The sequence below is a fragment of the Geotrypetes seraphini genome, chromosome 1 (genome assembly GCF_902459505.1).
Source record: "Geotrypetes seraphini chromosome 1, aGeoSer1.1, whole genome shotgun sequence".
Classification (NCBI taxonomy): Eukaryota; Metazoa; Chordata; class Amphibia; order Gymnophiona; family Dermophiidae; genus Geotrypetes; species Geotrypetes seraphini.
The window spans coordinates 480,123,883-480,149,139 of NC_047084.1; the positions used below are offsets into that span (position 1 = coordinate 480,123,883).

At 43.2% G+C, this 25,257-nt stretch overlaps 1 protein-coding gene across 6 annotated transcripts in view; it reads right to left on the minus strand.

Annotated features, from left to right (window-relative positions):
* GLIS3 (GLIS family zinc finger 3) overlaps positions 1-12,928 on the minus strand; it is a 658,803-nt gene extending 645,875 nt beyond the window's left edge. For 4 of the 6 annotated variants that reach the window (XM_033925471.1, XM_033925490.1, XM_033925482.1 and 1 more), the window contains exon 1: positions 12,101-12,928. The gene's annotated coding sequence lies outside the window, so the exon portion shown is untranslated. The remainder of the gene's footprint in view (positions 1-12,100) is intronic. The other 2 variants (XM_033925462.1, XM_033925454.1) reach the window with 2 other exon arrangements.
* Between the last annotated feature and the right edge of the window lie 12,329 nt (positions 12,929-25,257).

Genomic DNA, 25,257 nt, shown 5'->3' on the forward strand with positions numbered 1-25,257 from the left:
TCAGCGGTCTGCCGGCAACTGACAACTTCTGTAGGCAGGAAAAAAATTCAAGCATGCCCATTTGGGTCAACTACATACGTGCACCAAACCACGCCTCCCTAGCTTTATTTGTTTATGCAAAAAAAATTAAGGTCTGATACTTTTTGAACGGCCATCGTACTCTCTGCTTCCAAACAAATCCCCATGCTAAAAAGTAAAACCTATTTTTTGTGTGTGGGTAGAATGCACTGATAATAAAACCACCACCATCCTGAGCTTGGTAAGGATCCCTATAATTGTCACAGCCAGGTAAGTTTTAAGCTGATAAAACTATTTTTCTGCCATAGGCTCCCCTCTTCCCAGCAAAACTGTAAAACATAGCAAGTTTATCTGCAGTTATTCAGTTTGACAAGTTTCTCTTTTAAGAAATATTATTTATTCAGGGATGTCACATTTACCTCTTTGGATTAGTCTTTACAGAGGTCCTTTCCAGGCAAACTTCTCAGGCTTTGGAACGTTATTGTTTCAGGGTTCAACTAATTTATCTTCTTTTTTGGTTACTCATTCAACTGATCTTTGTTATATTTTCTTGCCTATAGTATAGTTCATTCATTTCCCTTAGATAAATGAGACAGCAATTTGGAATGAGCCAGTTAGAAATATGAGTCAGGAACCACGTATTCTCGCTGAGTCATCAATCACAGGCCCCAGCTTCCAAATCAGCAACAGATCAAGCTAGGACTCACACATACTACAGACAGGAAGAAACATTTTAAGATTCATACCTTTGAAGTTTACAAAATAAGAGAAGAGAAAAATGCACGTATCCCTTTGAGCACGGGCATAAAAAGAGATCTGTAGAAATGCATTCACTGCACAGGAACAGCAGCTTTTTCCAAGGAGCGACATCATGAAATATATTTTCGCTTGTTCAGAGGAGGCGGTGCAAATAAAAACGGGAATGGGAATGCAAAGAAAATAAGAATGAGATAAGCAAAAGATTCCTAACAGCAAGAGGATGGATAAAAAAGCATTAAACCCCTAATTCTATCAACTTAGCGCCTAAATTTAAGCACGCTAAGCGTTTTAGCGCAGATTTAGCGTGCACTATATCAATGCGTGCGAAAACCGCTAACGCGTCCATAGGATAACACGCACGTGTTAGCGTTTAGCGCATATTTAGCGCATGCTAATATTTTAGCGCACCTTTGTAAAAGAGGGGGGTAAGTCTTATTATTCCTTTAGAAAGTTGCTGAAAACCTATTTGTTCGATAAATTTGTAAACTGACAGCTATTGTTGAAATCTAATTAATTGAGACATTTGTAATCTCTTTACCCCTGCTGTATTCTATGATGTCTATGCTCACTGCCTGTATAGTCCTCTTGATCTGAACTGCCTAGAACTAAGTGGTGTGGTGGTATACAAGAATAAAGTTATTATTTTTACACTGAGGTAAAATTGCAGAAATATATATTGTTTGTATGAATGGCTATCTGCAAATTTTTATATAAGCATATGGTCATTATAATAGATTAGCACATGAGCCTTTGCTGCCATCCATTATATTGTGATGCCCTTGGAAAATATCCCGGGAATGCCGCAGGAATGGTGGACCATTCCACGGCAGGGTCATGGTAATGGAAGCCATTCTCATGGCATTCTCATGATTGGTCTCTCTCCTCCTTCCCTCCCTCTGTGGCCCCCCCTCTCGCACTCCTACCTTCCCTGCCGTCAGTATTTTGCCTTACACACTAGCACTGCTAGCTGACTGGCTGGCCAGGACAACTCTCCTCTCTATGGTAGTCCCAGCTACACAGGAACAGGAAGCTAAAATAACTAGGAGTTTTATAAAGAGAGGAGACTCAAACCAGCCAGTCAACCAACAGTGCTAGCATGTAAGGCAAAGCACTATTGGCATTGAAGGTAGGTGTGTGAGAGGTAGGGCTATAGGGGAAGGGAAGGAGGAGAGAGAGAGAGAGACCGACTGCTCGGGGAGGGAAGGTAGGAGAGAGATGGGCCGTGGGGGGGGGAGGAAGGAAGGAAGGAAGGAGAGAGATACTACTACTACTACTATTATTTTTCTAGTGCTACCAGATGCACGCAGTGCTGTACACCCAACCATGGGGGTAGGGAGAGAGAGAGCCCAAGGGAGGAGGAGGCAGAGAGAGAGCCCCCACAGAGGGGGGAGAGAGGAAGGGGGAGAGAGAGAGAGAGAGAGACCCAATGAGGAAGGGGAAGAGAGAGACCCAACGAGGAAGGGGGAGAGAGAGAGTGAGAGACTCAATGAGGGGGAGGGGAGAAACCCAACCAGGGAGAAAGAGAGAGAGAGACCCATCCAGGGAGCAAAAGAGAGAGACAGAATCTAGGGAAGGGAGGCCAGAGATACCTGACTGCGGAGGGAGAGAGACCCAACTGAGTATGAGAGGTCAGAGAGACTATGAAGGAAGGGAGAGAGGGAAAGACCAGACCACAAGGGGGAGGGAGGAGGATAGAGAGACTGGATTGCAGGAAGGAAAGGAAGGAAAGAGGAAGGATGGAAGGAAGAAAAGAGATACCAGACCCTGAGAGGGGTGAGGGAAGACAGAGATACCCAACTGTGGAGGAAGGAGGAGAAAGAGAGAGAGAGCCAAACAGGGAGATAGAGAGAGAGATCCAAGTTTCCAAGTTTATTAAGTATTTGATTAATCGCTTATTCCACATTCTAAGCGATGTACAAAATATTAAAATATTAAATTACAATAATTAAAGAGAAACAGACAATGTAAATATGACTCACAAGACAAACGAATGACACAAGAGGAAGAGAATAGGAAAAGAAATACAAATTTAAAAGATAGTAAAGGAAACATATAAGGGAAAAACAACAATAGGTAAGGGGAGAATAATAAGAAACAGAGAATTTAAAGCCCAGGGCTCAATAGAGAACCCTAATCTAATCCAAGCAAGGAGAGACAGACAGACCCAACTGTGAAGGGAAGGAGAGGGAGAATGTGAGAGGGAGAGAAAGAGTGACAGACCCAACTGCAGAGGAGAGAGAGAGAGCAATCTGACCGCAGAGGGAGAGAAAGAGAAGGGGTAGGCACTGAATGGAAGTGAGGAGGCGAGAGAGAAAAGGGAAGATGCTGGATAGAAGTGGGGAGGAGAGGGCTCAGACACTGGGTGAAAGGGGGTAGAGAAAGAAGGTGCATGCAGGATGGAAGGAAGGAATAAAGAAAAAGGGCACATGCTGGATCAGGAAAGTTAGTGAGATAGAGGAGTGGATGAGGAAAATAGGTGACAAGATGTAGGTAGACAGTGAAAAGAGGAACATTGAGGACTGAATAGTAAGATAGAATTTAATCTACTGTAAGTAGAGGCAGAAAATAAACTGAAGAAAGCTGAAAGGAAAAGGAGGAGAGAAAAACAACAAACAGGAAATCCTGGCAAGAGAGTTAAGAGAAAACAAGGAAAGCAGAAACTGGGACTACAATTGGAAAAAAAAAAGCAAAGGAAGGAAAAATAATTTTATTTTCCATTTAAGATATAAATAGTGTGATAGCAGTGTTAATAAATATTAATAAATAAAAACAGAAAAGGGAAATGAAGGTGTTATCTTTTTATTGGACTAATTTTAATTTTTTTTTACTAACTTTCAGAGACTAAAACTACCTTCCTCAGGTCAGAACAGGATACCATAACAGCAGTGTACTGATCTGAGAAAAAGGGTTTTGGCCTTTGAAAGCTAATTGAAAAATGTATTTAATCCAATAAAATGGTATCATATTTTCCATTTCTTCTTTTATTTGTATTTGTTAGTTTTCAATGTGGTGACTGGAATATGTCAGTTTTTGAAATTTACATCTACTTTCTTTATATTTTGCAAAATACAGGGGGACGTGCATCAAAGTTTATCTTTCTCTAGTGTCTGGCTTCTTGGGGGGTTCAGTTTAATTTTTATTTCTATTTTTAGTTTTTGGTTACTTATTCTTTACTGGGTGAGGGTCTGTGTTCTGCATGTGTGAAAGAGACATGGCTTTCTGTTAGCATCGACTGCAAGATTAATCTGTACTAAACTGGCTTGTTTAGTTTTCCAATCAGTGTACTGATGTTCTAGTGCCCACTATAGTACTGTCTTTTACTAAGCAGGTGCTTGTGGTGTGACTTGAGGAAGTTACTGCTATTATGGTATGTTGCAATTGGCTTTGTAGGTCCTAAGTGACATATGTAGTGTTTTGTATTACTTCACATTATGACTTGGATTGGATTGGATTTACACCAAACCTTTCTCAATAATGGCACAAGGCAAGTTACATTCAGGTACAGTCCCTGGAAGGCTTACAATTTAAACTTTTGACTATGAGGCAATGAAGGGTTAAGTTATTCATCCAAGACCTCAAGGAGCATCAGTGGTATTTGAACCCTGGCTTCCCTGGTTCTCAGCTTGCTGCTCTAACATTTAGGTACAGCTAATATAGATAATGCCTAATGTTTGGTAATTCAGCAAATTAAAGGCTAGCAGAGTTGAAACCTGGTGACCATTTGGCAGCCTACTTTATAAAAATCGATAGGCAAATTATTTATTTATTTATTTATTCCATTTTTTTTTTTTAGCCCATCCTCCCAAAGGAGCCCAGAACGGGTTACAAAGTACATCCATAATAATCCAGACAGAGCAGAGATGACATAGTTTACATAAATTACAATATAGACATGACAATAATTTACAATATAGACATGACAATAAAACATATGCACTAAGTAGCATCTGGTGAGATTAGGTGACGTAGGTGCATTGACTGGGTGGCATTTCAGGGTAAATTTATTTATTTATTTTTATTTATTCAATTTTCTATACCGTTCTCCCAGGAGAGCTCAGAACGGTTTACATGAGATCATCCAGGTACTCAAGCATTTTTCCCTGTCTGTCCTGGTAGGCTCACAATCTATCTAATGTACCTATCTAATGACTTTAAGGTGCTGGGTTTAGTAAAGAGGAAGGTTTTCACGGTCTTCCTGAAGTTCCAAAGTCCATCTAGTGATCTGACAGATGGAGGGATTGTATGCCAAAGTTTGGGTATGAAATGTGAGTAGGAGCGTTTGCGGGCGGTTTCAGTTTTGAGCGTTTTTCTCCTTGGGACCTCAGTGGTCGCTTTGGGAAGTAGATTTGTAGTTTAGTTTTCATGTAGTACGGAATCGTTTCATGGAAGGTTTTGAAAGTGAGGACCAGGGCCTTGAAGGTGCAGCGTTTTTGAATGAAAAGCTAGTGCATGGAAGCTAATACAGGGGTAACATGGTCGCGGATGCGTAGGTTTTTCCAAAAGGTGGATTGCAGCGTTTTTCACCTTTGGAGGTGGGAGAGAGTTTTGGTAGGCAGGCCCACTAGTAGAGTGTTACAATAGTCTATGCGAGATAGAACAAAAGCGTAGAGTAGTTGGGCAAATTCAGGTTCTGAGAAGTACGCACGTATGGTTTTTAGCTGGCGGAGGTAGTAGAAGGAGGATGATACTAGTTTGGATACGTGATCTGTCATTGATAAATTGGATTTTATGGTTGCCAGTAACCTCAGAATTTCTGTTGCATTACTGCTGAACATTACTATTCACATGGCCAACAGGAAGCTAGGGCTGACTGAGAGTCAAACGTTAAAAGTATCTGCTTATATTTCCTGAATACTGTAAATACAATCCTGTTCGACATGTTGCTTTATTTTATGTGTGTGTGATATTCTGAGGGCTGTTCTTAATACGTTTTGCGCATGAATAACTAGAACTAAAATTATTGTCTGGACTAAAATATCGCTGGTATTGAGCTGATGTTTGGTTTTCTGTGCGCTACGCAGAACCCAGCATGCCTTACAAATTGTATTTTTATTTATTTTCTTTCCATCAAAATAAAAGTTAGAAGAAAAACAACCACTATAGGCTTAGAGTGTTTATTTGCAATGCCTTAGGCCACTGTTCTTCAACCATCGGTCCGTGGACCGGTGCCGGTCCACAGAAATTTCCTGCCGGTCCACAGGGTCAGCACGTGCATCAGGCCCAAAACAGTGTTCTTCAACCGCCGGTCCAAGGTGCGATTGATGCGGCAATATCTTTGAGCCAGCTCCCTCTTTCTCACTGATTCAGTGCACAAAGCCACGGGCAGTGGTTTCTACACGCGTCCTGCGAACCGGAAGCCTTCTCTCTGATGTTGCAACATCAGAGGTAAGGCTTCCAGATGAGGCACGGGACGTGCAAGGAGCCACTGCCCGCAGCTTTGTGGACTGTATCAGTGAGGAAGAGGGAGCCGGCCTGAAGATAACACCGGGGGCGGCATAAAATGGCCAGGCCGGAGCAGGCCAGAAGGTAAGGCATAGCATGGAAGGAGGGAGACAACAAAGGTAGGGGAGTATGATTTTATTTTTGAATTTAGTGATTGAATTATGTCAATTTTGAGAATTTACATCCGCTGTCAGTGTGCTTTGTGTAGTTTAATTTTGTGGTTAACCATTATGTGTTGTTAATAAGATTATATTGTGTATCTGTGAAAAATGAATGGAAAAAATAGTGTTACAATTAGTACTATTATGGGGGTGGGAGCTGGGGTGGAGATTGGGTAGAGATGAGCGGGGTCTGGCCCACGACTTAGCCCAGTGTTCTTCAACCGCCGGTCCACAAAATAATTATTTTATTTCTGCCGGTCCATACATGTAAAAAGGTTGAAGAACAATGCCTTAGGCCCATAAATTGCATAAAATATCTTTCTGCTTTGAGCGGGAAGACGAGGGGAAGAAAATTAAGACAGTGTGGATAGCGAGGGGACAGGGATGAAAAATGTGCTTCACTGGGGAGATGGTGAGGGGATGGGGACAAAAAAGTGAGGACAGTGAGGGGATGGGGATGAATCAATATAGTTTGCCTAAAGTTAGGTGCCATACATTGGCATGCATAGCTGATGCGGACTCCTGACTTAATTGTTTAATAGACTCAATTGGTGCCGATAATTGACATAAATTGCACTTAATTGGATGTTAGGCAACTAGTCCAAGGTGCCTACTACAAAGTAGGCATGTCTTACATGTGGGCACCTATTTTGGACTTAGACACCTAACTTAGGGGCACATATTTGGGCCAAGAAAACCCTGACATAAATAGGATACATCTACAGCTAGGACGCCTAGCAGCACCTAAGCTTGACTCTATGAAGTGCGTCTAACTTTTATAAAACTGTACTTGGTGTCGCACTATTTGGTACCTGTTTAAGCACTGAGAACATGTAGCTGCACTCTCTACCCCAGATGTGTCCCCTGCACCCAAAAAAATAATATTTGAGCATGTGGGTCTCACACGCGTATGGCAAAATTACCGTGGGATGCTTCAACGCCAATTTTTGCTGTGGTAAACATGCATTAGTGCTTACTGAAGCTTCGTAAAAAGGGTCCATTGGTCTGCAACCCACCTAACGTGCAACCGCAGGGGAGCATAAGTGATAATGCCTACCAGTGGCATAGTAAAAAGGGGTGCTCCACCCCAGGCACGGTCTTCCTAAGGGCGCGGCACCCCTCCTCCTCTCCGCCAACACCCCTGCTCCTCTCCTTGCCGCGCACGCATGCCACTTGCCTTCCCTGCACCTTTTCTACTACCCCGGCACGAGGTTGCTGCCCACATCGGCAGCAGCGCTCTCTCTGGCCTGCGCCTAGGAAGTGATGTCAAAGGGCAAGCCGACACCGACGTGGGCATACTGCTCACACCGGAGAAGTTAAAAAGGTATGAGGGAAGAGGAAAGGGAAGGGGGGCGTGCACGCAGCGGGGGGAGGGGGGCAGGGAAGAGGGGGGAGGGGCACCACCACCCTGGGTACCACTCACCCTTACTTTGCCACTGATGCCTACATCTAAGTGTACATCATTTATCACCAAAATACCTACAGGATTGCGTGATGCCCTATGTGCCCTTCTGACCATTGCGCTCTGCTACACATTGTAATTTGGTTATTCCAGCTCATAAGAAATTACGTTTAGACTATGAGATCTAGTACTTTCCTACGCGCGGGACCTGCTGAGGACTGATCATCTCTATCCTTCCCACTCCCAAATCAGTACTTCAACCATAGATTCCACTAGTAGCCCCCTCCCCCCCCCCAGTTTAGCTTGTTGGCCAGTTCCCTCTCTCTATCCATGGTTTGCTATGTACCCCTCACCCCTCCATACTGGCAATAGCAGTGTTGCACATGCACCACCTGCAGCCTGCTCTGAAGCTTTCCCTCTGACTGTCCTGCCAGTGCAGAAAATGAAGTGATGTCAGAGAAGGTGAGATGGGCCAGAGGGAAAGCTTCAGACCAGGCTGCAGGCAGTAAATTTGCAATTCTGCCTCTGTCATGCAGCAATAGAAGACCATCTTTAAGGCAGACTGGTGCAGGGAGCTGGTGATGTTGAATTGTAGGTGGATTGCGCCAAGGACAGGGCTTGGGAGTAGAAGATAGCAGATGTCTGGAGGAGAAAGGAGATGTTGAAACACAATTAATTTTCTTAATCACTATTAATAATAATGCATTAATTGCAGAATTAACTGCAATTATCCTGCAGCCCTACCTGAAACTTTACAGCAAGGTCAGCCTGAAGACTACTCCTACCACTGCCTTTTCTAGAAGCTATCAAATGCTCTGCACAGACACCCGGGGATAAACAAAACTTCCAATCCAGTGCTACTATTACCCTTTATTTGTCATTGTTGCTCAGAAGCAACATGTGTCTTCCTTGGCTCTTATGGGAGATCTGCATCTCCAAATGCCTCTTACTTGGCACTGTTGTTCTCATTCAACATCACGTTACGTAAAGTAGCCGTTTCACCATCTGCCATTTAAAGGGTTAAAGAAGTCCTCACTCTCCCTGGCCATCAACTGTTCCAAGATCTACAGTTGGCCATCTGAAAATTGGCACTTTTGGGAGCTACAGCTTTTTGTCTCAAGCTCAGGTATAAAGTGCATCTTGCTTCTGGTCATTCCCATATGCAGTTACCTTACCTCTGTGGTATGAGAAGCTGCTGTAAAATAGCAAAATCTAGAAAATTTCAATGAACTAACTGGAAATTTGGAAGTCTATACCAAAGCCATTAATTAAGAGGGATGCATAAAAAGATGTAAATGTGTAATCACATTTACCAGCTTGGTCTAATCCCTAATACTGGTTATTATTGCTGACAAAATGCAACCAAAGACTTTGGAAACAATTTCAGATGATGTTTGTAGCAGGACAAGGCTCTTAAAAAAAAAAAAAAAAAAAAAAGAATGCAGGTGAACATTAACCTACAGTATGATGTAATCTTTTGCTGCTTAGTGGCCTATGAAGAAAGAAAAATATGGGACACAAGGTCGATGGGGGCAGCTGACTGAAGTTCTTAACATACACACCATGCAAGCTAGGCCTTTTATTTGTAGTATTTTGAAATTTCAAATGACTATCTGAAATTGAAGGACAAGGGATCCTCAATAATCCATAAAAGATATCCATCAACAAAGAAAACCTGAAAACTGGGTCTTTTTAAGGCACGTGCTGATCAGATTAATAAAGAAAACTCAATCATGGAGGCTCAGATGCTATAAATCACACCTACAGAGAAACAAAACTGCATAGCATGATACCACTAACAATAGAGCATAAAATACATACAGTAAAATTATCGGTCTTGGAGAATGATTCAGATGGTAACACTTGCTGATTATAAAGCAATATAATTTATTGTCCTTCTTGGCTTAAGAAACAACAATTATATCCTTTTCAAATGCTCAGGGCACAAATAAAAGACAGCTAAAGTCCTGTAGTATCCCTTAGCTTACCATGTGACCCTTAACAACTTAAACAAACGTTTAGCTATGAAATGGTTTTCCCCTCCTATGTCCTCTGACTTTTGCTCAGCTTTGCTTGTCATTAAAAAAAAAAAAGTTCAATACTATCTTGTAGAAAAGAAAGGAAAAGGGCATTTTATAACTCAAACTATGTTGACAGAGCTGCTGCTTGCTATTTGCAGCTGTTCCTTTTACACTGTTTCTGCCCCTGTACTTATAGTTCAAAGGGGAGAGGGCTCAGGGGATTGTCCCCACCCCTATGGCCAGCCGATGTCATTGCACCCCAAGACTCCCTCCTTTCCCAACCTTTCAGAAGAGGAAGAAAAAAGAACAGTACATTTCTCCCTCCATATTCACGGTTTCAGCATTCGCGGTTTCAATTATTCACGGTTTTTAGCTTGCTGGCTCCTCCCCCCCCCCCCATTACATCATGTTGCATAGAGAAATCACTGATTCCAAGCTTTTACAGAGAAAATCACTGATTCCCAGCACTTTCTTCACCGTGTTTTGCCTCTCCTTCAGGAACAGGCCAGGTCTCCCACTATATTCACAACGGTTTTTAATAGAAAACAGCGAATAACATATGAAAAAGTTATTTGCGGTTTTTCTGTATTTGCGGTTCTGTTAATCCCCTATTACAGCGAATAAGGAGGGAGAAGTGTACCTCTAAGAGTTTCTTGAGGGGCGGTGGCAATCCCACTGAGGGTTGCAGCCACTCAATCCCAACTGATTGTTGAAGCCAAAAAGTTGCAAATATTCAGATTTTTTTTTTTAAGAAATTCAGAATCGGGATTCCGGAGCCCCTCCGTTTTAGTAAACGGTGAGCTAAAGTATGGGATCCCGGGCCAATCTGCCACTCCAAACAACTTTTCATTCATTATTTCACCAATGGGGAACTGATGGCTGGATTTGTTCATTACCTTTTCTGATTCTGCAAAACTAATAATTATCTTGCTCATTTTCGGTTCAAATTAACTATGCTTTTGTCCTATGAAGGACTTGATAGCTTATTAAATAGTTTAGAGTGGACAACAGGAAGTCTACCCAGTGTACGAACAAAATCTTAGATCTTCTGCAAAAAAAGACGTGAAGAACATTATATAGGTAACCAATAAAACTGAAGTTCACTAAACAGGTAGCACTAATGAGTGTAAACTTAAATAAGCAACGCAACCTCCCTTAGCCCACTACCCTGCACAAATGCCTATTCTCACACAGCCTTTCACTGCAATTATGAAACGCTGTTAATATTTTTTTATTACTAGAATTGGAAATGCCAATAAAGCAAGCAGGTGTCAATAAAGCAAGACAGACTGAGAAGCAAGGTTACCGGGCTGCTCCTTTTCAGAGACTGCACTCGGGGGCTGGCATGAAAAGTCAAAGCCAGCCAGGCTCCCAGAGAAGGCAGCAGAATACTTTCTCAGTTGAAACTGGTGGTAGTTAAAAATTACCTCTTTCCACCTGGCAACCTTGCTAGGGCACTAGTGTTTCAACTGTGACAAAAAAAAAAATAGAAAAGTAAAGGCATTCTAGGATCAATGTGCTTTTCACACTGCCAAAGTATTAGATGAAAGAATATATTCCTTTTAAAAGGGTCTGAATGATATTGTTAAACATGTCACAAGCATTCCCATCTGTTTAATTCTTTGCCAGGAGAAATCAACCCATGAGCTTAAAGCAATCGAACACTCACCCTGCAAGAAAGTAGCTAAAGCCTCCTCTTAGTCATCCACGACATGACAAATCTGAGGACCAAATAACCCAGCTTCAAAGTTTCCAGACATTATACTTACTTGTCCACGTTTAGGCAGACTTGTCAGTTAAGTGAGTAAGTTTGGAAATAACTTTCCCACAAGGTTTTACACACAAGAGCTCTGAAAGAAGCAGACTCATGCTTTCCAAATCACCCTGGACACTTTTCAGAAAAACCAAAACACAAATTCCATTTAAAGGACTAGGCAGCACAAAACAGGGACAACAAAAACAATTTCCTCAGAAGGGAATGAAACATCTGACAAATATATATATTTATATATATTTGACAAATATATATATTTATATATATTTGACAAATATATATATTTATATATATTTGACAAATATATATATTTATATATATCTGACAAATATATATATTTTTATATATATATATATATTTTTTTTTTTTTTAATTTTTTTTTTTTTTTTTGGGGGGGGGGGGAGTTGGCATGGTCAGCTTTAAGTTTTCTCCGGCTGGCCGGCAAAGATCCTGATGTCCAGGAATTAAATTTGCAACTCCTCAAAAAAAATGTGGTTAAAAAAAAAAAATGGTTTTACTATACCTCGCTCAGCCAGATCTCTCTTGTAGCAAAACTCTGGCACTCTTAAGCCTCAGAAAACTTACACCACTTTTGCCTTCATTTCTGGACAGTTCTGCACATCCCATGACACTTTCGGTTTTCTATTTCATATGGTATGTAAATGCTTTACTATGTTCTCAGTTGAGATCTTGCTTTTCGGGTTGCTGTTTAGTACATGCGGCGCTATTTTCCCCTCTCGTGTCTTTTCATCTGTGATTGCTAAAGCACTTCTTTCTTTCTTTTTGCCCCGGTCAAAAGGTTCCTATAGCATCCACTTACCAGGTAACCAGGATTTCCACAACAAAGCCCAGCGTGCTTTTTGTCCTTTCCCAGCCAAATGCTGCCTGGCTCTAGAATGACAAGTGGCCAGAGACTTGTTGTACAATAACAGCAACTTTTTTGTTCACAGCACTTCAGCGCCCAAAACTGCCACAGCCTGAGATTAAAACCGTGAAAGAAAGAACGTTTTAGGATCACTCTCCTTGGGCTGTTGTTGTTGTTTTTCCTCCTCCCCCCCACCAAAACCAGTTTATCAAATGTCAGTGTCCCTCTTCTCAATGTCTTGTCTGCAACTGTTGTCCATGATGAGGGGGGAGTTGGAACTGCATAATTTTGGTGGCAAGGAGGATGTTTTACCCTTGCTAAGTTGCCGCTGTGCCTATTGGTTTGGAGCTGGGTGTTGGGTAGACGGGTTGCATCCTGTCCGCCGTGGTGTTTGGGTTGGGAGGGGGGGGAGGATGCAGGGGGGGTCTGTCCTGAGCAGGATCAGAGAGAGAGAGACTGTATCGACACAGTAGCGGTTGCTTGTACTCCTCGCTTGTGCTCTCTGTTTGTGTATGTGTGAATGAGAAGCGAGCGAGAGGGAGGGGCTGGCGGTGACCAACCAGTGCAGGGGGGAGGGGCCAGCGGGGGTAGCCCAGCTCCTCGGTGTTAGAGGCTGGAGGAGGCGGGTCACTTAACAGCAGGCTCCGCCTTGTGAATCGGGAGAGAGAGAGAGAGAGGTTGCTCGTATTCACTCACCGGGTCGCTCCTTCGCTGTTAGACGCTCTTAACCCAGCTACGCAGTTTTGCATTTCAGTCCGAGGCCAAAGACAGGATGCCCAGAGCTACCGAGCCAGCGTTGGGAGTGAATCTGGTAACCTGGCGCCAAATGTGTGCATTAGAACTCTACTGATTTCTCCATCTTAACCCTTTCAGGACCATAAGGATCGTAGGCCAATTTTTGTGGTTTTGACGACATTTTTATGGTAAAAAGGGCTTGCAGATGCCAAAAAATTGATTTTTTTTGTGAAATATCATTATTTTTTTTTTTTTAAATCACACTTCTGGCTTATGGACAGTGTGGCAAGTGAATCTTCTCGTCAATCTGGCAACAACGCTAATGAATGAATGTCGGAACCAGTTTGTTTACATAAAGGCAGTATCATATGGAATCCGTACATATCAAATTTAGAACTGTAGACTATCCCAATCAAAATTTATAGGATTTTAAAGTTATGGGACAAATATGTCCCTTGGTCCTGAAAGGGTTAAAGAAGAGTCCAAAATTGTAAATAGAAAGACATGCATGGCATTAGCTGTTCACTGAGGGGGAAGCGTTCTGGTGAGAGTGATAACGGGGGCGAGGGTTAAATCCTCTTCCCTTCAGAGGTGGAGTAAATGGGCCCAGGGAAGTAACAGGAGATCTCTTCTGCTCCATCTGCACATGCCGCCACATCCCATTCTCAATGGTTCACCCAGGCTCACGCCTAGCTCTTGTCACAGGGCTTGTGAAAGGCTAACAATGAGTGTCAAACCAGCTAGGCTGCAGAAGGGGGGAACCTGCAAAAACAGAGAAGGAATAAGCAAGTTAGGGAGGCAAATAAAGTTTCTCCCTTGCCTTCCTCTTGCTATCACCTGGGCGCTGGTAATCGTGCCCACCTTCCTCAAACTCTCATCCATCTCATGCGGGCATAACCTTCCTTCTACACTTCCTGTCACCATGTAACATGATATGATTAATTTTGCTGGATCTAAGAATTAGAAAAGTATGGCTTGAACTCTGGATAGAAGGATTATAAAATGTATTTCTTGGGACAGACTGAATCAAACCTAGTATCCTGTTTCCAACAGTGCCAACCAAGGTTCCAAGTACAGTGGAACCTTGGTTTGCGAGCATAATTTGTTCCAGAAGCATGCTCATAAACCAAACTGCTCGTATATCAAAGCGAGTTTCCCTCATAGAAAGTAAGGAAAACTCAGATGATTCATTCCATATCCCAAAAAGACCCCCCCCCCCCCCCCCCCCCCCGGGCCACTGGCGTGCTTCCACCCCACCCCCAGGAACTGGCATCGCCCGTCCAAACCCTTATTGTGATTGTGCACCGGCACACAGCACCAACCCACAGGACGTGTTGGTGCTGAAAGAGCCTGCTGCCTGCCCCTGATCTCTGCTGTAAGGGTTTGGACGGGTGATGCCGGTTCTCGGGGGTGGGGGCTCGCATTTTGAGTCTGCTCGGTTTGTGAGGCAAGATTTGCGAGAGTGTTTTGCTTGTCTTGCAAAACACTCGCAAACCGCGTTACTCACAAAACGAGGTTTGACTGTACGTAGCTAGATCCCAAGAAGAAAAACAGATTTGATTGTGCTTATCCTAGGAATAAGCAGTAGATTTCCCCAAGCCATCTCAATAATAGCCTATGGACTTCTCTTTTAGGAAATTATCCAAACCTTTTTTAAACCCTGCTAAGCTGATTTCCACCACATTCTTCGGTAACGAATTCCAGAGTTTAATTACACATTTTGTGAAGAAATATTTTCTCTGGTTTGTCCCCTAGTCCTAGTATTTTGGGAAAGAGTGAACAAGTGATTCACATCTACCCTTTCCACTCCACTCAGTATTTTATAGACCTCTGAGCTGTCTCTTCTCTAAGCTGAAGAGCCCTAGCCACTTTAGCCTTTTATCATTTTTATCACACTTCTCTGTACCTTTTCTGATTCCTCTGAATGTCTGAAACAAAAGGTGTTAAGGATGGCAGGGTGTTGCAGACCTTCCGGGCTGGATGCTCTAAAACCGCCATTAAAATCTTGTGTGTTGTTATGGTGCCTGTAAATTGTACGATTTGAAAACTGTGATCAATTTTGCATGCAAATGAGTTTCTCAGAGGTCCACCATAATCCCATCTGATCCATCAATGGAGAAAGCAACTGACACATGTGCAAAGCCAGGAGGGGAGGCCAAACAGCTGAGTGGCAGGGGTAGGAAAAGTAGGTGACTTTTTTGTTTTTTTAATGAGCACAGATGTTGTGTGTATGCTACATATGCACATCCATGCCCAATTAAAAAAAAAAGTCATGCCGAGAACTCCCAATGATGGCTCCCCTCCCCCTCCCATCCCCGGGGCGCCTGAGCCAATCAGTGCCTTAGGCCCCTCCCCGCACATCAGATGATGCATCGGGGCATGGCCTAAGGCCACACTCTTCGGAGGAGGCATGGAGCAGGAGGGACTAAGAACCCTTCTTGCTTCCAACAATATTAAGGTACGGGGAGGGGGTGGGCCTTGCCCGGTCAGAGGAGGCCTGGAGCAGGAGGGAATGAGTACCCCTCCTGCTCCCAATGATTCTTAAAGGCGGGGGGGGGGAGCAGGTGGGCCTGACCCGGCCCGCAGGCCTAGGTTGAGCTACAGGCAGGCAGGCAGGGAGGGAGGGAGATGGGCCGGGATGGGGTTTCACATGGCAGGAGGGGTTGGCATCCCTCCTGCCTTTTGTGGGGCATCGGCGTGATGTGGCCGGCGCGGGGGGGGGGGGAAGAATGGGTCTAGGCTGTGACTTTAAAAAAAAATCTTTTGTAGGCAAGGGAGCCCATGGTTTTAACCCGTGGGTTAAAACCACGGGCTCGCAGTGTGGGGAAGGGTGGGAGAGTCGGGATAGGCAGGCAGGGGGTTTGGGGCAAGCAGGCAGGCAGGCAGCGTGTTCGGGGCAGGCAGGCAGGTAGCATGTTCGGGGTTGCAGGATAGGGGCTGACAGGACAGAGAGCAGGGCGGCAGAAGTCAGGGCAGCTGGAAAGGGCTTCAGTGACTGGTCCTCAGCAGTCACTTTTTTTTTGATTGGCCAGCCCAGTCGGTGTTGCAGGGTTTTCTTTAGTGAATCGCGTCCCTGCCTATTTTGCATGCTGTTGCCCTCATTTGCATGCGCGGATCAGAGGATGGTCGGAAGACAGGTAAGTGAATCGGGCCGGGGTCGCAATCCGATCAGTACACGATCGGTTTGCATAGTGAATTTGGTCCTATGTGACCAGCCATACCAGATAACATCACCAGACCTAGCAAGAAACAAGTTTTGAGCTATCTGTGAATCCCCATAGCCCATAAAAAAGGGAGATTCACCTAAAGCTCCTTCCTCTTGGAATCACTGCTGGGCCTGTAACACACCTTGTTGGACATCTCTATAACGAAGTCTCCATGTTCCACTCCCAGACATTCTGCAACTGAAGAACATTTCTTCCGGCAACTGAACATCATATCCTCAAGCTATCCTCTGCAGACACAAGACTTTCATTACCAGTGTAAATTACTTTATTCCAGCATAATCATTCAGCTTTTCCAGCAATATTTTATCTTGTGGCACATTCCCCTTGTGTAAAGATCCCTAAATTTCCAGAGCTAAACTTATTGCATTGCCTAAATAATATTGTAAATAAACTCGTTCTGTAAAATCAGCACCACCTCCTGGCCTGCCTCTGACTGGCCCTCTTTTTTGAGGGCTGGTCAGAGACAATATTTGGTCAGAGACAATATTCAGTTTAGTGCCACTGAATATCAGTAGTTGGGCAGTAACAGGCAATTTAAGTGGGCTTAATTCTCTCTAACCTGCTTAAATTACTTTGAATATCAGCCCTAAGTTATCTACAATGAGTTAGGGTTTTATATTCAGGGAAAGTTCCTTCTACCACCAGTTTCTCCCTCTGATTATACTAGATCATTTCCAGCTTCTTCTTTCTAGAAGAGACCAGGATGTCTAGCTGGTAATTTGGTATCTGCCTGCCTATCGTTGAGGTCAGACAAGAGATATTATTCCATTGGATAAGACAGTAGCACTGTGAAAATGAGTGAGCATCCCTCACTGTCAGATTCTTGAATGCCCTGCAATACCTTATACCTCACCATATACAGTGTGCTTTGTGTCTTTCAACAAAGTCTGTTAGTGATTCCTTCACTTTTGAGGATACATTTTGTATACTTGGCACTGGCTCTATGGAATTCTCTCCCATCACTCTTAAAAAAGATACCAGTATATCTTTTCCAGGATTTTAGACTAGTATTAAATCTCGCTTTTATGCCTAGAGTTTTTGAATCTGATGCTTATGTTTGTTTTGTTGTATGATGGGTTTTGCCTTTAAAGATGTCTCTAGTCAAGAGGTTATTAGGGGCATTTTCAAAACACCAATCAGGCATTAAAAGAACAGCATAAATTGGCACTTGGACATCCGAATTGCTAGGACGTACAAGTGCTGATTTTCAAAACTGTTTTTCTGGATGTCTTGCAAAGCATCCTAGCCACTGTGAACTAAAACTAAAGAGGGGGGGGGGCATGTTGGAGGTGTGTTCTGGGCAGGCTTAGACTTGAACATCTTGCGGTGATAATCAAACATTTCCCAAGATGTCCTGGACAGAACTTAGACGTCCAGAGTGTGATAATTAGCCCATGCCTGCTAGCTGTGTCCCCGAGGCAATGCGCACACTGGAGCCTGACCCATACACCATACCAGAATTTAAAACTCAATCTAGACCAGTGGTCTCAAACTCAAACCCTTTGCAGGGCCATATTTTGGATTTGTAGGTACTTGGAGAGCCGCAGAAAAAAAAAGTTAATGTTTTATTAAAGAAATGACAATTTTGCATGAGGTAAAACTCTTTATAGTTTATAAATCTTTCCTTTTGGCCAAGTCTTAATAATAATATTGTAATTTATAGCTAAAGAGACATATGATCCAGAAACTCTTATTTTACTTTTGTGATTATGATAAACATATCGAGGGCCTCAAAATAGTACTTGGTGGGCCACATGTGGCCCCCCAGGCCGCGGGTTTGAGACCACTGATCTAGACAGTCTGAGGGTGTTCCTGTCAAAACCACCAGAGGGAGAAGGAGCACAGGACTGCCTACATACAACAGTACATGCCATGCTAGAGTTTTGCCTTCTAGTCATATGGGGGAAGGAACTAGCTCTAGTAGAAAATCTTCTTCACCTAGAGGGCATGACTGTATCTGGTTGCACAAGAAAGCGGAGCAATTAGAGCAGAGAAAGGCCAGACATGGAAAACTTGGAGAGCTAGAAGGGCTGAGAGCTCTGAATGGCTTAGAGCCACCGGAGGCCACAGAGCTGGGGGTGCCCAAGCAGGTGTTCACTGAACCTGAAGCCCAGATGGAACAGCTCATGGAGGTGGAGCCGGACAAGAACCTGATAAGCCATGAACAGGACATGGAGATATGCTGTTCTGTAAAAGCCAGAAGGATTAATGCTTGATTATGAAGAAACTGTAACCTGTGTTTTCCCTGAAGGAAACAGAAAGACTGTGTATAATGTGTGGGCAACCCTTGCTAAGGACTGAGAGATACAAACCTCTGAGAAGCAGTGAAAGTTTTGTTTTTAGGTTAACGTTTGTTTTTCTCTGTGTGAAAAGGGTGTTGGGCGAGCAAGAGCCCATAGTGGAAGAGAGTGAGGTAGCTCTGTGTTCTTGTGTTGGGAAAGTGAGATTTAAAACGGAATAATTCCAACACACAGAGCATACTCTCTGGCCAGCAGACAACCCACTGGTTGCTGGTGACCAGTGTCCAAACACTGGTACAGGCTTTGCCAAAACCTGTACATGTCTGACTACAAATTGAGAAGGAACTGTTTCTTCACTGTTATATGTATGAGCTGTTGCTGAAGTAAGCTAGAGACTTGCTGAAGCCAAGGACTGTTTAAGGCTACAAAGCTAACCTAGCAGAAAGGTGTTTTGCATTGTGTGTTGTTTTTTTTTTTTCTTTTTGTCCATGGCTGTGGACAAAAGCAGGGCTGAACGGTGCATGAACTGCTAACGCTGAAAGGTCTCTTTTGGAGAGCTGATTTTCTGAAAAACGATTTCATTGGAAGGAGCTTTCTGACAATTTTGTTTTGGTTTCTACTTTGCTGATGAGCTGTGCATTGTAGCTTGTGAGCCAGAAGTCTTGTTTTCCCTTTTTGCTGAGAATAATAAAGAGCAATTAGTACTAAACTGTATTAAAGGTAGTGTGTCTGTGGAGTTTATGCCCACATGTCTCCTGATATTCCTGTGTGGTCCAAATTGGCCCATAGGTAAACCAAAGTCCTGTCACAAGAATCCCCAAGAGCCGCTGCCCTGAAGGTGCCTGTGACAGGAGCTAGACCTGTTTTAAAAGTGTCTAAGTACCAAAAAGGTACTCTAACTAACCAGTTGATTAAGTAATGACCCCGTTGACTTCATATGCTCTACCAACAACTAAACCACACTCCCCCTGTGGTCACTGATCCCCTCCCACCCCATAAAGATCTGAATGAAACAGTATATACCGGTCTCTAGAACAGCAATAACTGGTTTGGGAAAACCTAGTAGAACAGCACATAGGTGTCTTAAATAGCCTGCTAGGTGGGCTAGTGAACTATAGAGAGGAGGACCCAGGCCCATAAGAAACTCTAAACACCACCTTGATGATGGAAAGTGTGAACTTATGAAAACCCACCAAAACCCTACTATACTGCCATATAGGTGCCACTTGCAATCATAAGGGCTATTGGGGTGGGTATAGTAGGGTTTGGGGAAGCCTTGAAGGGCTCAGCATAAATTATAAGGGCAATATAGTTATATATATATCTTAAGCAAATAATGTGGGCGATGCCGAAAAAAGATAAACATCCTAAGGTTGGACATCCTGTCAGCCAAGACATTTAAACAGGCGATTTTTGGGAAAAAAAAGTGGATATCTTGCGGTTTCACCAGTTTCAAAAATAGTTGTTCTCCGTCCCCAACTTTGGATGTCTTGCAGGAAACCTCCAAATTTGGACTTAGACATTCTATTGAAAATACCTCTCCATGTATATTGCCTTGCTACAAAACTGAAAAGCAATCATTCAAAATTTTAAATATACAGTAAATAAACCTTCACTTGTATTTGTTGACAATTGCATATGTAAGTTGCAAATCCGGTACATAACTCACAGTGCCTCATTCTTACTTTCTAAGTGCACATCTTGGGCAACTTTTTCCAATCTATACATTCTATGCAGTTTGGGACTTCAAGATTGTAAACCTTCCAGGAACAGGGAAATCCCTAGCATACCTGATACAGTATAATTCACCTTGAGCTACCACCAAAAAGGCATGAGCTAAAACCAAATTTAATTAATTAATAAATAAGTAAAAACATGTAAATAGAGGCTTGCTGATCTAAATACGAGGGGCTGGTGAAAGTGTTCAGCCCAACCAACAAAGCTGGGGCAATCTCCATCAAGGGCTATACACTTAGTCCAGTGATTTTCCACTTTTTTCGTTCCAATGGAAAAATACAGAAAGAAAAAAGTGAAAAATGGCTGGACTACTTTGTAGTTTGGGCTGAGAACTTTTCAGCGGCCCCTGTGTATGGAGGTCCTGGGTTGAAGCAGGGACATGGGAGATATAATAAAGATGTTAAAAGACCTGAAAAATATAATGAACAAGAAACAACCCTTTTCTAAAAGACGTTGTAGAATTAGGGGACTTCATGCAAACGTGCAGGAAGGTATGCTTGGCAGCAACATCAGAATAGACTTTTATGGAAGGGATCATGAATGCCAGTGAAGGTGATGGAGACAAAACCAGTGATGGAATTTAAAAAAATGAGTGGCTTATATACAGAAGATCCCTAAAATACAAAAGAGTGAAAATGTAGCATTGAGAGCTTCAGCTTTAAACAATAGTGCAGGAAATCCCAGACATGCCTGGGGGAATCCCAGCTATAATTTAATGCTAAGAAATGCAAGGTCATGCAATTGGGCTGCAAAAAACTAAGGGAATGGTACAGTGAAAAAAACTTATGTGCACGACGGAAGAGTAGGACTTGGGTGTGATTGTATGTGATGATCTTAAGGTCGCTAAACAGGTTGAAAAGGTGACAGCAAAAGCTAGAAGGATGCTAGGTTGTATAGGGAGAGGTATGGCCAGTAGGAAAAAGGAGGTATTGATGCCCCTGTATATGACTTTGGTGAGACCTCATTTAGAATATTGTGTAGAATGGAGTCAGTCCAGAGGAAGGCTACTAAAATGGTGTGTGGTCTTCGTGGTAAGGCATATGGGGACAGACTTAAAGATCTCAATCTGTATACTTTGGAGGAAAGGCGGGAGAGGGGAGATATGATAGAGACGTTTAAATATCTACGTAATATAAATGTGCATGAGTCGAGTCTCTTTCATTTGAAAGGAAACTCTGCAATGAGAGGGCATAGGATGAAGTTAAGAGGTGATAGGCTCCGGAGTAATCTGAGGAAATACTTTTTTACAGAAAGGGTGGTAGATGCGTGGAGCAGTCTCCCGGAAGAGGTGGTGGAAACAGAGACTGTATGAATTCAAGAGGGCCTGGGATAGGCACGTGGGATCTCTTGGAGAAAGAAAGAGAGAATGGTTACTGCAGATGGGCAGATTAGATGGGCCATTTGGCTTCTATCTGCCGTCATGTTTTCAGGATATCCACAATGTATTTACATGACATAGATTTGCATACCAAGAAGACAGTGTATGAAATGGATCTCAAAATATTCATTGTGCTATCCTGAAGACCTGACTAGCTGGGGTTCCTCCAGGACAGGTGTGGGAATCACTGCATTACTGAAAGAACTTTTGCACTTCTGAAGAATGCATGGTGATACTTCTCGTAATACTAATTACCATACTTGGCAGACTTATCTGCCATCATCTCCTGTTCTTCCAATTTGCCTAGTAGATTATAACAGATCAATTAGGAAATATATCACAGACAAGCCATACTGCTATATCTGCACATATAGGCAGTGGAAAGCTGTTTTGTTTGGGGGGGGGGGTCAGAAACTTTGCCCTAGGTCCCAGTGGAGTCCTGCGGCACATCCTCTCACCAGCTTCCGACTCCCCCACCAACCTTCTCCCAGCGCTGTTCTTTTAAATCTTCAGGCAGCCGCTGCACAGTGTCAATGAGCAGGCCTGCCCACAGAAGTAGAATGAAGGGTTTCGGGGCAGGCCTGCTCACTGATGCTGCCATAACCAACTGGTGACCACCAATCTTTGAGGAGGCCATGGCCCCTGTAGCCTCCCCCATTCCGACACTCATGTCTGCACATATAGCCATATCCTGAAAAGAGGTAACAAATGTGCAAATTTAAATTGGAGAAAGGCCAGTCCAAAGAGCTAGAGATTATCATTATGCTAAGGAGGTGGATATCAGTTTTAAAATGTGTGATAAAAGGGAGAGAGGGTTGTTTCTATAAAAGACAGACTGTCTCACTGGTGGTTGCTGTAGAGCAGTGATTCCCAAACCTGATCCTGGAGGCACTCTAGCCAGTCAGGTTTTTACGATATCCAAAATGAACATTATGAGAAAGGTTTTGCAGGGGAGGCAGTGCATGCAAATCTTTCACATGGGTTTTCATTGCGAATATCCTGAAAACCTGACTGGTATGAATACCTCCAGGTTTGGGAACCCTTGCTGTAGAGTTTGGATTTCATTTTAATCTTTGCTAGATTTCCAGCAGAAAGTATCCGCCATGATGTGACAAAGTTTCTGTCAATGATTTGTCTAGGCCTGGTGCTTCAACCCATACAAGGTGATTTATCAACACGTATCAACAGACAGGAAACATTTCACTGATTCTGTTGTCATGTTCAAAACATTTCACTGCATCTGTTTCCATGTTCATGAGAGCAGAGAGATTTCTCACATACCACTCTTACCACAGAGCATGAAAAATTTATTAGTTTTTCCCCCGTTGGTTTAGAATTCTATAATCCTACTGCATCACATGGAAAGGAGACAGCTGAGCTGTAGTGGGCATGGACTCCTATCACCAGCTCCATAAAGAGATGTGCCTTTCCAGCCTAGGCACCCTTTTATAAAATTGCCATCACTGAATGTAATTTTTCACTAAGCCTCCAGGAAGCAAGATGCCTGGGTGCTTTTGTAGCTATACCATTACACTAAAGTGCCAAAGAGAAACTTTTATTTGAAAATCTGATCATCCTTACATAGGTAGAAAAGTACCAATGTGCTTCATCCCTGATAATAGTGCAAGTTGAATTATGAAGCAAAAATTGCATGTAGCTTTCTCTTCCAATCTAGGCATGCCCTCAGGAACGCTGAATTTTTTTACACAAATAAATCTTACTGTACTGTGAAAGGTGCTAAGCAAGGTAAATTTTGAGCTAGTCAGTTCTCTCTATGTATCTTCTAAAGGTATGTTGGTAAACTCAGCCAGCTAACAAAGTGTACCCTAAGAGGCTCATAATCGAAAGAGAAACACGTCCAAAAACCGGTCTAAGTCGGCACTTGGACGAACATTGTCCAAATACTTCCAAGTACCGATAATAAAAACGGGTTTTGGACATATTTCTAAATGACCTAGGCCTTGATAGTGCCGCTGAACGACCAAAGCTAAACAAGGCTTTTCAGGAGGAGTGTCGAGGGCGGGAGTTGGGTGGGACATGGGCCGGCTTAGACTTAGTTGTACAGCATGTATAAAAGTTATACAGCCCAAGATTGATGGAACTTGGACGTTGTGACTTAGACCATGTAAAACATGGTCTAAGTCACAAAAAACCACCTAAAGTCACCAGATAAGCACTGCAAACACATAAAACAGACCCACACACATTACCCCAGTGATCACAGACCCCACCAACCCAATAAAAATATTAATCACATCTTTAAAATTCAGCCTCCAGACTATCATCACCTGGCAGCCTGGCATAGGAAAGCCTAGTCGTCCAGCACGGAGGCGGCTTAAGCCGTCTTGAGGGTGGGTTAGGGACTCATGGAGAGGAGGATCCATGCCCATAAGCCCCTGTAATCACTGCATTGATACTTAAACCTGTGCACTCTTCTCTACATTCCCCAAACCTTTTTGTACTGGCATATAAGTGGCTCCTGCAGCCATAAGGGCTATTAAGGTGGTAGATAAGTGGGTTTAGGAGATTCTGGAGGTGGTTTGGGGGGTCTCACCATGACCTATAAGGGAGCTGTAGTGAGGTGAAGACATGGCACCCTTTTTGTGAAGTTCACAGCAGTGCCCTGTATGGTACCCCACTATTTAGGTGCATTTCTGGGTGTTCAGTCCATCACTTTGCAGACCCTTCCCATGTCCAACAGGGCTTGTTCTAGGCGATTTTGACTTGGACGAATATGTGGTATAAAGATGGACGATTTAGCGACTTGGATGATCAGATCGGCATGACGTATAATTAGACGATTTTCGAAAGAAAAAAAATTTTGGATGTATTTTTTGAAAATGTGTCCTAGGCTGGTTTTTTTTTTTTTTTTTTACCTTGGGCGACTTGCGAGTTAGACAAAAACGGATTTAGATGTCCCCTCCACTGCTTTATCTTCTTCTTAGATGCCATTGACTCATATTCGAGTCCTAGCAACTTGATGATTTACAAATCTAAAAAGAAATCGTTTTTGTGCTAGGCTGGTAAGGTCCTCCAGCATCATCCCCACGGTTGTTTTCAATGTGTCCAGCCATCTGATTGCAGGTTGCCTCTTCACCCAGATCCTTTGATCTTTTCAAACATGATGTCCTTCTCCAATGATGTTTCTCTTCTGACAGTATGACCCAAATAAGACAACATTTTGTTGATGATTTTGAAGAGGTTGTCAGATAAGGTTTGCCTCTTTGCAGATGTTACCAAAATCTGCAATAGGGTAGATATCCTGGGAGGTATGTATAGCATGAGGAAGGATCTAGCAAACTTGAACAATGGTCTAGAACAGTGTTTCTCAACCTGTGATATGTGTACCCCAAGGGGTATGCGGGCCGCCTGTTGGGGGTACACAGGCTGGCTGCCGCCCGGGATCTTTCCCTGCCTGCCCCCGCTGAAGCTGCTGCCGATTCCTCCCTGCCGCCTGATATGCTACATCCACCCCCGGTCTGCTGCCGCCCCCACCGC